Source organism: Arachis hypogaea, chromosome 14, assembly GCF_003086295.3.
Source record: "Arachis hypogaea cultivar Tifrunner chromosome 14, arahy.Tifrunner.gnm2.J5K5, whole genome shotgun sequence".
In the NCBI taxonomy this organism is placed as follows: domain Eukaryota; kingdom Viridiplantae; phylum Streptophyta; class Magnoliopsida; order Fabales; family Fabaceae; genus Arachis; species Arachis hypogaea.
Genome location: NC_092049.1, coordinates 23236207 through 23244534, shown reverse-complemented (window position 1 = coordinate 23244534; position 8328 = coordinate 23236207). Strand labels below are relative to the sequence as shown.

Here is an 8328-nt window from a genome sequence, read left to right as displayed (position 1 = left end):
TTTAACAACTCAAGTAGCTAATGATACAATGATGTAGGGTAACTTTTACTCTTAATTTTTCCGATCTAATTGATGATGGTATCACCCAAAAAGTTTTTCTACACGTTGATCTCAAATTGTAAGGTCGTGTCAGCATTTTGTGTGGAAAGAAAAGCAATTTTCTTGGTCGTTGGATCCTTGTACCGTAACGTCCCTACCCTGTCCCCCACTCCATTCCTTGGCGGCTATACTCCTCATAACTATTAATACTACATAAAATAATAAAACTTATCATTTTTAGTTAATATTTAGTTGATATTCTATTTTAATTTTTAAATATTAAATTTTAAATATTATATTATAATTTAATATTAATAGTATAAAAATAACATGTTAACTAAAAATATTAATTAATATTAATAAAAAATATTAGTTTTTTTAACTTTTTGTTTTAATTTGATACGTAGTTATTATAAATTATTTTATCTTAAAAGATTAATAAAATTATATAAATAATACGTCTACAGTTATATTTTTAGTATCTTATTTTATGCAAAATTATTTTGTTACGTTTGTATAAATTTTATATAGCTCGTTTTTTTTAATTTTTTCCTTTTTAACTTGTCATATATTAAAGGAAAAGTATAAGGTACCAACATATTATCTGCCAACTTTTGCCAATTCTTATTTATAATTGTGTTTTATGGAAGTATGTTCGTGGATGTGTCTAATAATTAATATATTTTAAATACATATATGAAGAGACACATCTAGAAAATATATCTATAAAGATACTTCTATTAAACACAGATATTTTTATTAGACACATCCACGAACACACTTCCATGAAACACAATTATAAATAAGAGTTGGTAGAAGTTGGCAGATATGCTATTGGTAACGTAGCGGAACCGTATATTAAAATTTTTTTTTTGAGAGCATATAAAAATCGATCTTTAGATTTTTTGTTGTCATAAAAATTATGATACTATGAAATGACTTATTCTAAAAAAATTTAAACAGAATAATACGTATGAATAATTATATTTTCAACAACAAAAAATATGTTTAAAATTAAGAATGCATTTGGTTTGTATTTTTATTTTTTGTTTTTATTTTTATTATTTTTTATTTTTTGAATTTCGTAAAGAAAGAAGTAAAAATAAGAAATAAAAATGGAAAATAAAATTTTATTATTTTTATTTTTTCTTCACAAAATCTAAAAATAGAAAACACTAAAAATGATCACAAAAAATAAAAACGTAAACCAAGCACACCCTAAAATATTAAGATAAAGTTTGACATTTGGATTTTCACCAAAAAATTGTTCATTTCTTCGTTAATTTAAGAATAATACGTAAATCAATTTCTAAAATACTTTTAGTTAGACACTTTAATTCTAACAAATTTAATTATTAAATCAATCTACTATCTTTTATTTAGTTAACAAATTAATTATCATCATTATTTACTAAAGACATCAGTGTCCTTAAAAATTATTAACATTATGAAATTAGTCTTTCTAATAATAAACAAATAATTTAATGAAAGAATTAATTTGTCTAATAAAATAAAATACTAGAACTAAACTTATATATAATTAAATTTATTGAAAATTAAAATATTCAACAACAAAAATTCTTAAAACTGATTTGAAGTATTACTTTTAATTTAATTAATAGAATATTTATGTGTGTAAATAACTTTAATTATAACAGTTTCATGGATTAAATTAGTTTCAAAAGTTAAAATAATTTTAATATATAAAATTATAGTTTTGATAGATACAAAATAATTTAAAAAATATTTTTTTGGATATTTAAAAGGTTTAATTATTCTGCAGGTCCTATAGTTTCATCGAATTTTTAATTAGGTCTCTATTTTTTTTCTTTTCAATTGGGTCCCTAAACATTAATTTTTTTTCAATTTAGTCTTTGTTAACGTTAAACGTAAAAAAATGTTAGTAAATTGTGAAATTATTTGTATACCCTTAGGGACCTAATTGAAAAGAAAAAAAGTATAGGGACCTAATTGAAAATTCGATGAAACTATAAATATTCAATGAAAGATATTCCTATAATCCCTATTCAATGATTCTACGACATGAAAGATATTTCTATAATCTTTTTTATTTTGTTACTATCATTTTTTTGCTTATTTATATACAAATTGTACCAAAAATACCTTATTTTTTTTAAATTACCTTGTCTTAAGAACATACAGAAAAAAAAAGAATGGATAAAATGAAATAAAAAGTATAAAATTCAGTTTCCATCATTCAAGTATTTATTATGATCATGTAACATTTTACATTTGTGTGGATTCATGGAATATAGTTTGTGTCTTTATCATATCATGGTACACCATAAAAAATTACAAGGCTATATAATTTGTGTTATTGAAATTTGAAATCTAAAAACAAAAACCATAGAAAACGTAATTTCAGTGCTATACAGATAATGTAGAAACCAGTTCTTGTGTTGCAGCTTCTCACAACCAACATAGGGATCAACAATAAAGAGCAGACTTGAGTTCATCATATGCCCCAATAAGATAGTCTTTTCCACCAAAAGCTTCAATCAAAGCATGGTAGCTTGCTTTCGAAACAAAGGAAGTCGGAGCAAAATCATCTTTGTGAGGTCTATTCATCTCTTCGTGGATTCTCCGGTCACCACCATATATCCCTCCATTATTGAAAACAATCACTATCATAAGTAACTGTTACTGAACTAATGTCTGGATTGAAAAAAGATAAGACATAAGGCAATACATATTTTTTTAAGTATCGACAAAAGATAAGACAAATAAGGCAACAGTCCAAGATTTGGAAATTTAGGTTGGCGCATAGTAATTACACCAGCTTATGTAGTCCTCTCTATCTTAGAACTACTAGCTATGGACAGAGAAACATAAAAGAGTTCATGGAAGATCCTAGTTCAAAATAATGGCAGTAAAAATTTCATGCATAAACTAAAATAAGAACCATTCCATTATATGATGATGAAAATATAACTAAAGATAAGGGCATCAATCCACGTAACAATGGAAGGGCAATTAAATAGATAAACAAAAGCATGGGTTCAGCAGTATCTACCTTAATTTCAATGGTACTAAATCCGAATCCAAAATCCCCCTCAACTGCAACAAGTCAATGGGGACAAGCCACTGCAGCCGCAATGCAATATCCAAGGCCAACACTTATGGTCCCCCAAGTAGGGGTGTAAGTTACCAAACCGGACCGAAAATTACCACCAAACCGAATCGAAAATTACAACAACCAATTTGAAAACCGAAAAAATTAGTTTTTTTTTTTGTTTTTTCCTGACAAAACTGATCGGTTTGGTTCGGTTTTCGGTTGGCTCGATAGAAACTGAACCGAACCGAAGATATGCATACATTTCAATGTTTTAACCATTTTAACCTTTAACCTAACAACAAAAATCCTCAACCCCTAACCATTTCAATGTTTTACTCTTATTATTTCAATTTATTGACTATTTTAAACCTCTAATTATTGTGATTCATATTCTTCTCATTAGAAATTAAAAATCGAAAAAATCGACCGAACTAAACCGCTGTTGGTTCGGTTCGGTTCGGTTCGGTTGTTATAAAAGCAGCAAACCGAATGATTGTGTGTCTGTAGAAACCGAACATATCGGTTCGGTTGGTTTTTGGTCCAAAACTGAACCAAACCGAACCGATAACACCCCTACCCCCAAGTCCCTGCATCCAACCTAGTCCTGTGTTCTGTTTGAGCCAACACAGCCCTACCTACATCCATGGTATTTGCACCCTCAGACACCATTACCGGAGCTAGCTTCCGACTCCAAGAATTACATTCTTATGATCCTCATTGGCGTCAAGAAATTGAATGGCAAAATATCCTTAGCAATGTAAGCCTCCATCTTCGCTGCATTATCCTTAGACTTCTTCCATTTACCTTCCACCCAAGGGTGTTTCTTGACCAAACAAAAAGGATTATCCTTAATCTCCTTATTCAGAGTCTCTACAAAAGTTTTTGCATTACCAACCAAACCCAAATGGGTTTCCTCAGCTCAATCTTTTCCTCACTAATATATATATATTGTAAACCTTAAACCATTACATAAAAAAATTCAGAAATCAATTTAAATAATATAACCTTCACTTGCTATAAGTTCATAATCTGACCTCAATAAAGTTAACAATGCCATTCAGGTCGGATTTAGCATCTTTCAGAACTAATAGCGCTTCTAAAATCATTGCATTGTACCGTACCTGGGGAGAAGATAAACAAAAGCAACCAAGTCTCAGAACAATTCAAAAGTCATAAAATACCTTTCTTATTTTGTTGAGGCATACAACAGTTTTAACCAGAATTACAATCTTAATCCACATCATTTAATTACAATAATCCATATAAATTTAGTGGCATCAATTTGCATACCATAGAGGATTCTTAGCATCTTCGTCATTTTGAGAGGAATCAACTACAGTAACAGAAGAATCAGATTGATGAATCATAGTCGTGACAGGAGTAGCATATTCTCCCAGAAACAACAATGGTATTACTAGTAGCAACTGGGGTAGTAGCAGCAGGGGCCGCAGCCTTATTCTAGGAATCCTAGATCTTTCCTTGGATCCTTGAGTGCAATTGCTAACACTCAAATTTTGCCACTTATCTTGAATTACCACAAAAGAAAAAAATTAAAAATCCTAAAACCTTACTCAGTTTTTTCACACTCAAATTTCACCATTTATCCAGAAAACGGAATACATGAATGGAAATTAGACACATTGCGGTGAAATTTAAAACCCTAAATTGAGATAAGACGCAAAATTGAAAAGGTTAATTAGGAGAATTTTGCACCTTGAGGTCGATGTTGGAACGTGAAGTGAGAAAGAGTGCAAATTGGGGATCTTTGAGAATCTGCTTCTGATTACCCATTTTCGATTTCGTTCTTCTTTCTTTCTTGAATTCTTCAGCTCAATGAATCCATTTTAAGAGAAATTGAAGAGCTTCCTCCAAAGCTGTGGAGGTAACCAAGACTTCAATAGTGACGTCTGTGTTATAGAGTTGCCACTAATAACGCATAGCAGTGCAGCACAGACAAAGGACGAAGGACGACGACGGATGCTCACGCTACCAAGGACGACGACAACGCAGATGGATGACGACACCAGCGAACAGGGGAGAAACGCCACCGACTTCAGAGGACAAGCACTGGCTAGGGTTCTACAAAATGTCAAGGGTAGTTTTGGAATTTTGAAAAATTGGAGGTGGGTTCAGTTTGCTTTTTTAACCCAATTATAAGAATATTCGATTTTTTAACAGAATATTCTATTATCTCAAATAATTTTGTCACGGCAAGGACTAAATTGAAAAAAAAAATAACGTCTAGGGACCCAATTGAAAAGAAAAAAAGTATAGGGACCTAATTGAAAATTCGGTAAAATTATAGGAACCTGTAGAGTAATTAAACCTATTTAAAACAACACCCTTAACTTCTAAAAAACACAAATACAAACTTATTATAATAATTTCTTTGGCCCATAATTTTTATCATAGCTTGCAACATAACTTGAAAGTGCAGGAATGTTCTCCTTTTCAGAAACAAGATTTTGCCAAATAATCAACTTGTCTAAATGATAAAAAGATTGACAGAGAATTAAAATGACATAATAAAAATTACGAAAAAAAGCAATAACTTACTAAGCTTTATCAGAGAGGAGTTTATTGGTTGGGAGGCGCCAATTTGGGGTGGATCAAACTGAATGTGGATGGATCGGTTATCCAACTTGGCAGTAAAAAGGACTTGTGGCGATCTCATTAGGGATTGGATGGGTTGTACTATTGCCAGCTTCTCGATGAACATCGGAGTTTATACCATAACCATAGCTGAGATATGGAGCATTTATGTTGGGGTTAAACTAGTATCTGAACTGGGGATTAAGAAGCTGGTGGTGGAATCGGACTCAAGATGCGCTGTGACGCTGACTCATAAGATGTAATCAGAGATTCATGGTAGCTCCTCCCTCATTCGTTCTATCAAGGAGTTTTTGGTGAAGATAAAAAGTGTTGAAGTTAGACACATCTACAAAGAGGCGAATTTCTGTGCTGATACTCTTGCTAAGCTCGAATAGAAACATGAACCGGAAATTAAATTGTGGAAACATACAGCTACCTCCATGTTTGTTTTATCACCTTTTTGCTGAAATAAGTGGCATGAAGTTCAGCAAAATTGTAGTGCAGTAGATTTTTTTTTTTTTTTGGTCTTGGCCTGTCACTTATAAAAAAAATTATTATAATAATCATATTACTTAATGTGTATACTAAAATTAATCACTATATTATTATAATATTTTTAGTCTGTGCCAACTCTTATTCGAGACAATATTTAAAATTTTTTCTCTAAAATAAGAAAATACATAATTTTTTTAGCGAATTACGTTTGAATACGACAAAGACTGATATTTTTACAACTTGTGAAAATGGCCGTTTTTAATATTCAAGAATATGTTTATAAAGTATTGCCTTATCAAACAATTCAGATACCTTTTTATATTTTTTTGGTGACTAGATAACTTTTTATATTGAAACTACAACATTTATACGAATTGCTTAAAAAATTTAACAAAGAATATTTATAAAAAAATTGGCTAAGATTATTCAGAATTTGAAAATTTTAGAGGAAAATCTTTTATTATATCCCACCGTATAATAACTTAGAAAAAGAAAAAATAAAAACTCAACTGATCTATGAAAAACCCAATTTTCCCATTCGATCCCAAACCTTAACCTCTTCAAATCACCTTTCCATGAAACTCCTATCAGCCATAATAAACTTCAAATCCCCTTCATCCTACTCGGGCTCAATTATTTACGTTTATTTACCAAATACAAAATAAAAATATTAAATTTTTCTTTCAAAAATTCAAACACACCACCAAATATTTTTTCAGTCGGACCTAAATCATTAACTTCGGAACTTTTATTCTTAAGAAAATACGTGTTACCTAGATTATTTCTTTATCAATAATAGGTTTACCATTGTAATTATTTTTTAGTGAAAGTACATAAAAAGTACATAGTATATAAGGTGTAATAACTCAACAAATATTTTCTAAGGGGATTTTTCATTCTCTCCAACAATGAGAAGAACTTATTTCTCTTCCTCTCTTAATCCCTTCTGGTTTATCAAACCATCAACATCACAGCTTGAACAGCTTAGGGCATGAGATTTTCTTCATAGTGCGGTGAGCGTGGAGAGCAAGCAAGCTGTGAATCAAATTATTAAAAAAAAAAGTTGTGAATTGAGATCAATCCAATTTTGCCATTTTCTTTCTATCCCTAATTTTTCTTTCGACATTTTCTTTTCTCCATTCTTACCTCTTCCTTCAAACTCATCCAATAGAGTTTGATGAGAGGCTATTTCACAAGATTCTTTCTTGGTGAACATAGCTGTTCCGATCAACGATTTGGAAGGAAGAAGATCTGAATCCCTATTACTCTATGATTCATTGATTTCTCAAAATGGCAAACATGGCAAACAGATCCTCCCATTGTAGAGGTCATGGAGCTACATTGGCTTGCTCTCATTGCAACAAATAAGGCCACACAGGAGATGAATGCTATAAGAAGCATGGGTACTCCTCCCATTTCTATCAATGGCAGCAACATAACACTACCATCAATCACGTGATCATTGAGAAGCATGATGATATACTCAGTGACAAACAATTCCAGCTCAATTGTTTCCTAGAGAACACTGGAATATCAAGATCTAGATTCACTCCAGAGCAAAGATTTGCCTTGTTAGAGTTGATCAAAGACAAAAGTGTGCAGCAACAACCTCATAATGCAAATCAAATTTTGACTAATTCCATTCAAACTTTCACTCCAGGTAAAACCATTGCATTACATTTTAATGCGAGAATTATGAGCATTATCACTCCAAAATCTGCACTATGTGTCATTGATTCCGGTGCAACAGATCATGTGACTTTTGACTTAAAAGATTTTGCAAGTTTTCAAAATATTGATCCAATCAATGTGATATTGCCAAATGGGACCAAAACTGTTAGCACCATCTTTGGCACAATCACATTCTCTAAAAAATTTTTTCTCAAAAATATTTTATACATTCCTTCTTTTGATTTTAAACTGATATCTGTGTCAAAGTTAACCTCAAACTTACATTGTCAACTGTTAATCAATGATAAGTGTTGTGAGATACAAGATAGATCCACATCAAAAATGATTGGCATTGCTGAGTGTATAGAAGGGTTATATACAATGAGTAGAGAATCAGAATTCTCTCACTTTCTCCCTCTTCCAACAAAGCAAGCTTCATTGGCGGCAACTACGAC

At 31.0% G+C, this 8328-nt stretch overlaps 1 pseudogene; it reads right to left on the bottom strand.

Annotated features, from left to right (window-relative positions):
• Positions 1-2487: 2487 nt before the first annotated feature.
• LOC112742416 (2-hydroxyacyl-CoA lyase-like) lies at positions 2488-4906 on the bottom strand (annotated as a pseudogene).
• Between the last annotated feature and the right edge of the window lie 3422 nt (positions 4907-8328).